The sequence below is a fragment of the Eurosta solidaginis genome, chromosome 2, assembly GCF_040869045.1.
Source record: "Eurosta solidaginis isolate ZX-2024a chromosome 2, ASM4086904v1, whole genome shotgun sequence".
NCBI lineage: Eukaryota > Metazoa > Arthropoda > Insecta > Diptera > Tephritidae > Eurosta > Eurosta solidaginis.
In genome coordinates this window covers 154,625,142-154,635,043 of record NC_090320.1, presented here as the reverse complement: position 1 = coordinate 154,635,043, position 9,902 = coordinate 154,625,142, and the positions used below count along the sequence as shown (strand labels likewise).

Genomic DNA, 9,902 nt, shown 5'->3' with positions numbered 1-9,902 from the left:
TCAGGCCTGCCAAAATACTTCCCTCAGAACCGCTACGTCCCTAGAACACCCCGAAGCACTGCTACAACGACAACCACATTGAACCTTCTACCCCTTAGGTGCCAATAATATAGGTCATAATTTTTAAAGGAATTTTTCAGGTTAGAAGAAACGTTTTTATCACAATTGACACCAACAGCTAAACCAAACCTAATGGTGAGTCTTTAAATTTAAGACAGGTTCTGTAAAAAACTTTATTTTACTCGATATTTATTATTTAAATAAGTTTAGCATCTCTTTTATATGTACATATTTTTATTCGCCCAATTCATTGAGTAATAATCAGTATAAAAAAAAAACGGCCTTATTCAATGTCATTTTAATCATTAGGTGCCGACACCTTATCTTTGAATTAATTGAAAAATTTACCATCCGATTCTCATTCCAAGTGAGCGCATCTGATGATTTATTAACTTGCGTCCCCTCATATTTCAGTTGAGGATATATACATTTAGTATATTCCAAGGGACTACTATACGATTCTGTGCGGGGCTTTAAGCCATAACGTTCCTCAAAAAAATTCAAATATTTGTTGCTTGCTCGTAAAATTGTTGAAATCCAAGCTCAGCTTCCTTTTCATATGACTGCTCCACATAATGATGGTGATTAAAACATTGAATATGTATGTAAATACCAGCACGTGTGGCAATATACAACCGTTGCTGCACACATTCCATCGATGTTTCGGCTTCCCCGCAGTGTTCGTTAGAAAGTGTATGATTTGAAAGTAAACTTCGTGCTGCCATTACACAATCAGCCTGTGTTTGTTCATGCAAATTTTTGGCGTCTTGCCAAGTGCGAACATTGCCATTAAATATAAGTGGGTTTTCGATGAATTTCTTTAATTCAGACAGCGTTGATATTATGCATAGTGTACCTATACAAGTGTGTTCACTAAGCGATAAACGTCAAAACTACAAACAGCCTCGCTCACCTGATGGAAATCTCAGGTCTAGAGTCGCATTTTTGGTCTCAACGACAACATTTTTGACTACCAATCGTATCGACTTTTTCAATTTTTCAATCATTCGGCGCATTCGGTAATGGTATCCATTTTGAATTCGCTGTCATTCCGAATCCAGCGAGTGCCTGTCAGAATGCTTGACAGATAAGTCAACACACTTGTACTTGTACACCATGATATTATGAGGATCTGATAGCTTGTGCCACATGTTTCTCCCATGTAATGTCAAAAATGTGGCACCACATTTTTCTAGTTGACGTAACAGTTCCACTGTAGATCGTACTGATTGCTCTCCACTGCCATTGAATCAGCGTAATTTTATCGATATGCTAAAGGCCCCTGCACAATGACATTTTGCATGTAGTTGCGTTTAACACAAGCTTATACATTCCAAAAATATCGCCACAATCAACCAAGATGTTGCGTTTGTAAATATGAAGGAACTTCAGACTTCGCAATTGAAGTTTATTACGCCTTGTCCATTCACATACAAAATTTCGCGAAGTACTGTTGCAAACATTATCCCTATACAACAAAAATTCTTGCTAACATATTTTGTGTCGTATTCAAAATTGCAGTTTTTAATTGTGAAAGATGTTAGAAAATCTACCAACCAGTGGGAAAAATAATTTCACTTGCAAAGTGTGCCAACACCCTTAGCCAAAGCAAATGTCAAATTCTTCTTCTTACGATTTGCTTGGAACAAAATTGGGGAGTTGGCTAATTTTCAATATCAGATGGCGCTAGTGTCGCTCATTCTACCATTCTCCATAAAAATACGTGCAATCTACTCATAATGCATAAGCATGTGTTAAACTCATCTATATGAAAAACTGCTTACGTGTCGGAGCTATAAAGTAGTTTGGTAGCACACGCCTTGTAGTTTCTACAATATCTTTCACCAGTTCTGGATGTCTCAGCAGACTACAGCCATATGCTTTAGAAATTGTCCATGATTGCGGACAGCCACAATCCAAATCCATGCCATTAACATATGGATATTTAACTGGGCTGGTAAGGAGAATTCATGCGCATGGCACGCAGCGAATTGTGATATACTAGGAATATCCTCTAAATTCATTATAGCGCACCTTTTTACTATGTATAAATGAATCAGCAATGATTATTGGTGTCAATGCCAATTCCACACCATGTTGACGAAGAAGCCGCCTGAATGCCAATTTGCTATATCGCACCATTGGCGCGCTGACTTTGTAAATCCATGTGATGTGTTCTTTTCAGTGTTAAAAAAATTTAAAATATATATTTGGCCTTTGTTCATATTATTGCAAGTTAAATTCTCAGATAATTACATTTATTTACATTTTCCAATTTCTCTTCACTTCGACGCTCTACTTGTAAACAAATGTCAAATTCTTCTTCTTATGATTTGTTGGCAACAAAATTTGAGAGTTGGCTACTTTTCAATATAAGATGGCGCCAGTGTCGCTCAATCTACCAATCTCCATAAAAATACGTGCAATCTACTCATAATGCATAAGCTTGTGTTAAACTCATCTATGTGAAAAGCTGCTTATGTGACGGAACTATTAAGGCCATTAATGGTGACTTATAACCATATAAAGGGCTACGTTAAAAGCGAGCGCAACAAGAGGAGTGTGTGAATGCTATCGTGAGTTGAAAAAGGAAGCGAGACGCCTTTTAAGGAAGAAAAAAGCAGAACCAGAAAGGCGTGAGTGCGACGAGCTTGAGCTGCTAGCCACCAGGAATAACGCCAGAAAATTTTACCAAAAAATACGGCGTCAGACGGAAGGTTTTAAGACTGGGGCAAACTCCTGTAGGAATGAAAACGGCGACCTTGTAACTAATGCTTAGATTATGGAGGAACACTTCTCTGCTCTCCTAAATGGAGGCAGCGATTCATCACGCAGAGATGACGAACCCGATCACGCAATCGATGATGATGGAATATATGTCCCCCCGCCCGATTATGACGAAGTTAGAATAGCAATAACCAGATTGAAAAACAACAAGGCCGTATGCGCTGATGGATTGCCTGCGGAGCTATTCAAGTACGGCGGCGAGGAGTTGGTAAGGCACATGCAGCAGCTTCTTCGCAAAATATGGGCGGACGAGTGCATGCCCGACGATTGGAATCTAAGTGTTCTTTGCCCAGTCCACAAGAAGGGGGATACTGCAAAATGCACCAACTATCGTGGAATCAGTCTTCTTAATATCGCATATAAGGTCCTTTCAAGTGTTGTGCGAAAGCTTGAAGCCCATCGTGAACCGGCTGATTGGACCTTATCAGTGCAGCTTAAGACCTGGTAAACTTACCATCGACCAGATTTTCACAATGCGCCAAATCTTGGAAAAAACCCGTGAAAAGATAATCGACACACATCACCTCTTCGTCGATTTTAAAGCCGTCTTTTACAACAAGAAAAGGAATTGCCTATATGCCGCTATGTCTGAATTTGGTTTCCCCGCAAACTAGCCAATATGTAGTAGGTCGTATTGCTGGCATTGACAATGATATCATCCACTTGACCACCCGCGCCGTTAGTTCTGCTTACTCCAAACTGGAAAAAGAAGCGGTAAAAATGGGATTGATGGTGAATGAGGACAAAACGAAGTACCTGTTGTTATCGAGCAAAGAGTCATGCGCCTTGGCAACCACACTACTGCTGGCAGCCGTAATTTCGAAATAGTAAAAGACTTCGTTTATTTCGAAACCAGCATTTACACTAAAAACAACATCGGCTCTGAAATTTGTTATGGAAACGCATCTACGGTGGAAGCAGTAAGGAAGGCGGTCGGCATGATGTGGTGGTGCACAGTGGATAGTCATTGTCGGCTGGGGCGGGTCCTTGCCAACCTTACTGTTCCTGCGCCAAACAGAAAAAATCCTATCATGCCTATTCAAATCAAATGACAAAAAAGCGCAGAACGAATTCAAAACGCTTATAAATTCAAACTAAAACAACATCCGGCCGAACCGGATGTCACGGACAGACCGTTAACATTCAAAATTTAAATTCAAAAAAATTACCGCAAAAAAAAAATTACCGAACCGGACACGGCCGGTTACTAACGCTGAAAATCAAACTCAAAAAAAAACCGCTGAAAATTTAAAAGAAAACAAACAAAAAGAGAAATGGGCCGAATATATATAGGGGCCGTCGCGTGTGGTGTTGCGATGCCCGGTGCTATTCCCACCCTCAAATCCATGGCCACCGACGCACCTATTTTTGGGTGGCCCCTTACCTGGTAACCCTAAGTGCCTTCTAAAAGAATGTAGACGCCAGCATTCCCATTTTAATTACAATTTATTTATTTATACATCTTTAAATTCAAGGCATTACCTAATATAATATACTGTTTCGAACATAAGTATGTCGTTTCAATAAGGCCACGGAGCTCGTTTTATTTTCTATCCTTATGTTGACGTATTTAATTTCATTACAATAAATTCCATTTCATTTCACTAATACGTAAGAGAATGCAAAGAAAATTGCCTTTAATTAAATAAGTCAACTGGAACTACGCTCCAGTAGAGTTAGACTGCAGTGTCCTAAATGCCCGTGTGCATCAACTTTGTATGTACGCACTATTTATATATATATATATATATATAAAGACAATTCCGAAGGTAGCAACACTAGAAGTAAGGGTTACTGAAGCGCAAGTGGAAGGAAAATAAAAGGAACCCAACCCCTTAACTAAATGTTTAGGTACAACTTACAAATTTTAGTGGTCTAACCTAATCTTAGAATATTATCTGGAACTTCTATGATTTCATTTAAATTGCATACCAATGTTCTATGTTCTGAATATAATACATACTTTATCTGTTTGCAAGTACAATTGCATTAAATTCATTTTTATTTGTCTTATTTCGAGTCTATGGAAATTTGCTTGCCACACCAATAGATATGGTTGGGCAAAACTCTCGTAACAATTTAATAAGCTTTTATAGCTTTAGTCTTCGTTGGTACATACCAACTTGTGCCTTGTGATCATATAGAGATCATGCAGTTTATGAATTTTTAGGTAACGTTTCAGTCGCAACAGTATAGTGGAGCAGTAAAAAATATTTCAAAAAAAAATTATATAACGAGTTTATTGGTTCATGATCACAAAGACATAAATCCTCTATCCCTTGTTGCGACTAGATTCTAATTTCTCGCGGAAAGGCATTTGTCGCTAATGTGTAATGTATTACCCATTCACATGGCTTTCGCATGTATATATATATAAAAAAAAATTATGGTTCAGAGTGACACATTCAAATATGTAAAGTACTATATATACTGGCGACACTATTCTGCAACTGGACTTGAATAAAATAATGCGCAGAACTCGAACTTTTATAATTTTGGGTTTCTATTTCTTGACTGTATTGACTTTTCACAAGCTTTACAGAACAATGTTGCTTACTCGCAAGATTACAGAACTGGTTTGACATTGCACATATCCGACGGGTCAATAGAGTTAAGAGCACCAAAATGTTCGAATTCATATACCGTATTTTCGAATCGAGTTACAGAAAAGGGTCTTTAGGTTCATTAAGTGTGTTTGGAGTGAATTACAAAATTTGAGACTATAATCTGTAAGTGACGAATTTTATCACTTCATATAAATACATAATATAATTTCCCCGAGTTGGAACGGACTCACCCGGTTTCAAACGTTGTTGTTGGTTGTGGTGCGCGGTCTTGGGCGCGCTGTGTTGGTACTGTTGGTGGTTGTTGCGCTCTGATCCGAGGTGATCGAGTGAACCTGGTGGCAATAAAACTTCGTGTTGACTTTTACGACCTGGATGATTTGGGGCTAATTTTGGCGTTCGTTGTATTACGCTGCAGCGTACTGCTGGCCCTGGAGGCGGAGGTGTTGGTTTAAGGGTCTTCTAGCAATTCGCTTGTGCCTGTACTACTATGTAATTGGTATGTGAATTCGGACTTGTCGATACTGTCGTATCAGCAAGATTCGTTAAATGTTTCTTAACAGTTCTTTTTGGGTCCGCATGAAATTGCAAAAACGAAGATTCCACACTGCTCAATACTAGTTAAAAGCTTCGCCACAATTAGAAGGCGTAAAACTATTCACGAAAATTATTGTGCCAGTGTGCTGACCGGGTAGTTGGTTGATAAGTACGTGGGACTCAGTTAAACAGCAAGCAGTGTGCAATTAATAGGAGCACCTTACAATTCCGCATTGGTGGTTTTCTCCGCTGTCGGCTTTATATGTCGCTTCTCTTCCTTTTTTTTGGTGAATCAGCTTTTCTCTTTACAATTTAATGTTTCCTTGTCTTCTTCGTTTTTTAAGCCCGGAAACGCATGGCTAACCTTTCTTTTTTTCGTTCTTTAAAACTTTTTCGCCTTCTTCTTACTTTTCATGCCGGAAACTCGTGGCATTTTTTTTTCGCTAGTGATCGCTGGTCTTTCTTTCTTGTTTTTCGATACTTTTGTATCGCAACTTTCGCCCCATCACCAGTCACTAGGTGTGTTCGCACGAAAACTCTCCCAGGTGGACTGTAACCGTTGACCATAACAGCAGACCGTAACAAGTTATGCGAAAAATCACTCTTGCAAATAAATGCTACTTTGGAACAGGTAAAAAGTAAAGTTGAAAAGTTGAAAGGTTGAAAAGTAAAGTCCTCTCTCGGCGAACGAAAATCTTACTCTACAAGTCACTTATCGTACCCGTACTGCTATATGGGGCAGAAGCATGGATCATGACAACAGCAGATGAAGCGGCTTTGGGAGTGTTCGAGAGAAAAGTTCTTCGAAAGATTTATGGACCTCTACGCGTTGGCGGTGGCGAGTACCGAAAAATATTTAATGATGAGCTGTACGAGCTATACGCAGACATCAACATAGTCCAGCGAATTAAAACGCAGCGGCTGCGCTGGCTAGGCCATGTTATGCGAATGAAAGATGATGCTCCGGCCAAGAAAGTGTTCCTATCGGAACCCGCCTATGGAAGCAGAGGTAGAGGGCGGGCCCCACTCCGTTGGAAGGGCCAGATGAAAAACGATTTAAACTCCCTTGGTGTGACCAAATGGCGCCGGTTGGCGGAGCGAAGGAGCGACTGCCGCGCTTTGTTGGACGGCCATAACCGTTTAGACCGTTAAGCGTCAATTAAGTAAGTAAGTAAGTATAACCATATAACTATAACTAGATAAAACAGCTGATCGAACCTACCTTCTGGAAACCAATGTAATCGATTAATGGTGTCATACCATAACGCTTACGCCATGACCATACCATAGCCAACCAATTGATTTTTGGTTTCTCGTCATATCCATAACTTAAAATTGTTTGAATTGGGAATTTAATAACTTTTTGTAGATTTTATTTATTGCTTTGGATACGTGATGACTAAGAGACTTATTTTTGTGGAGTATGTTTGTAATTTTTTCCGCTTTCTTCATTTTTATGAAATTTTCACTATCTTTAGGTTAAGGCACCATTAATCGATCACATTGGAGATGGTTATGGGTATGATTACGACTATGGCGTTAGGGTTAAAGGGCTAATTAAAGGTGACTTATAACCATAAAACCATAACTAGATAAAACAGCTGATCGAACCTACCTTATAGAAATCAATGTAATCGATAATTGGTGCCATAACATAACGCTAACGCCATAACCATACCATAGCCAACCAATTGGTTTTTGGTTTTTCGCCATATCGATCATTTTTTTATACTCCTCCGCCAACAGCCTTCCGCTAACCTTGCAATTAAAATCTTTTTTTGAAAAGAATATGAGATTAACCTAACCTTGGCTTAGGGTTTCCCTTATATTAGTTTGAATAAGCCTTAGTATAGGGTTAGTCGTATAACATGTATTAGCTATAAGTACGGAATAAGTTTTCTATTATAATGAATTATAAATAAATCTGTATTATAAATGGGAATGCTGATGTTTCTTCTCATTTAGAAGACATATAGGGTACACAGGTAAGGGGCCATCGAAAATTAGGTGCGTCGATGTCCATGGATTTGAGGGTGGGAATGGTACCGGGCGTCCCAACAACACCCACGGCCCTTATATGTATATTCGGCCTTTATATTTCTTGTTTTAATTTTCAGCCGTTTTTAGTTTTCTTTTGTTTCAGCGTTTGGTAACCGGTCGTTTTCTGTTCGGTTAATTTTGTTTTTTTCTTTTGTGTTTAGTTTTTTTTTTAATTTTGAGTTGGAAGTTTTAACGGTCTGTCCGTGACATCCGGTTCGGCCGGATGTTGTTTTAGTTTGAATTTGAGCGTTTTGAATTAGTTGTGCGCTTTTTGTCAGTTTTTTTAAAAGGCATGGTATGACCCTTTTTCTGTTTATGGCGCAGGACAGCAAGGTCGATGAAGGCAAGAACCCCGTCCAGCCGACGTGACTAGCCACTGTGCACTACCAGATCATGGCGATTGCCTTCCTTGCTGCTCCATTGAAGATGCGAATCCATAACAGATGGCGCCCAACGCTTTGGTGTCCGAGGCGCTGTCGCGCTGGTCATTCTTGGTCAACTTGTGAAGTTTACCATCCCACCAGTCCGAGATGAGCAGCCGCAGGAGCAGCCACCTGCGTTGCGGTGGGATGGTTAGATGGATCAATTTGTCCGGAGTGATCATCGTTGACAGTTGCTGAGGGCGCCATAATAGATAGCGCCCGACGTGGCACCTGAAGCGCTGGTCGCGAGGGTCATTTCGGGTCGACTTGTGAAGTTGTGAGGCAGTGTTGCACGCACTTAATTTTTTTTGGTAATTGGGGTTTTTGGTTTCCGGATGTTGTCCGTTGGTCGGCGTTGGTACATATGTGTCCGCTAATTGGGTTTTTATTTTTTTTTTTAATGTTTAAAATTTTATAATTTTTTTTCTTATTTCATCTGCCGATTTGTGTTGTTGGTATGAGTGTGTGAGTGTGTGAATTGTAAGGACCCCAGCTCATCCCGCGTCTCAGGTGGTAGCACAGAATACCCCCTGAATTGTGACGGGTTGAGCTGGGATTCAAAGCGGCACCCGTTCCTGCCCCACCAGTCTGGGGAGCGGGCATTGAAACCGCTCCACCTACAGCGTCGGAGACAGGAGGGGTATCTAGGGTGAACGGACAACACCCGCCCCCCCCTCACCCGCCAGTCCCCCTAGCTAGCCCCTGGAGACCGCCCCTGCGTTGCGGCTGGGTGTGTTGGGATCAAGCTGTGTGTCTGGAGCTGACTCTAGGTGCCCCTGACAGTCTCAGAGGTGGGCCCCTAAGACCCCCTCGTATTGCGGTTGGGAGCACTAGGGACAGGTGTGAGTGGATTAGTGTTAAACTTTTTTTTTAGCCAAACGTTTTTTTCTTATGCCAGGTCTTCTAATGATGGGATTTCAGCATTCCTATTGCATCTAAATACACAAGTCGTTTTGCGAAACCCACACTGTTCCTTCTTGAGTATATAACAAGCATATTTAACTAATCACTTTCTTTCCAGCTTTTTGAATTTTTTTATTCGCAGGATGGAGTTTCCAGTACATTGAGACGTACCGCATGGATACACATGGGACAGTGCCCTGTCAAAACCCCAATGACCATTGATAGATGAGCCTTAGTGAACCCAATTATTTCAGCAGACTTCCTGCCATCCACTTTTGGCCAGAAAGATCTTGCTACCCTGCAAGACGTGGTATCCGCCCAACGTTTGCTGAGCTGATTCGAGGCCCAGCTATGAAGGAGCAATCCGCAGGTGGCCAGCGGGATCCCGAAATCCCTACAGCCATCTTCATCCGGTTCAGTTGTACCGATGCGGGCTAAGAGATCCGCTTGTCAGTTACCCGGGATATCACTATGGCCCGGGACCCAGATAATCTTAATTGTAAAATAATTCGATGCAATCGCAAGCGAGGTCAGGCACTCCCAGACCGCGTTAACCCCTAGTGGAATTACGTTTTGCTTTAAACAGAAG

The 9,902-nt window shown here is 40.8% G+C and overlaps 1 pseudogene; it reads right to left on the bottom strand.

Annotated features, from left to right (window-relative positions):
* Nucleotides 1–358: 358 nt before the first annotated feature.
* LOC137241707 (tRNA-dihydrouridine(20a/20b) synthase [NAD(P)+]-like) lies at nucleotides 359–7,670 on the bottom strand (annotated as a pseudogene).
* Between the last annotated feature and the right edge of the window lie 2,232 nt (nucleotides 7,671–9,902).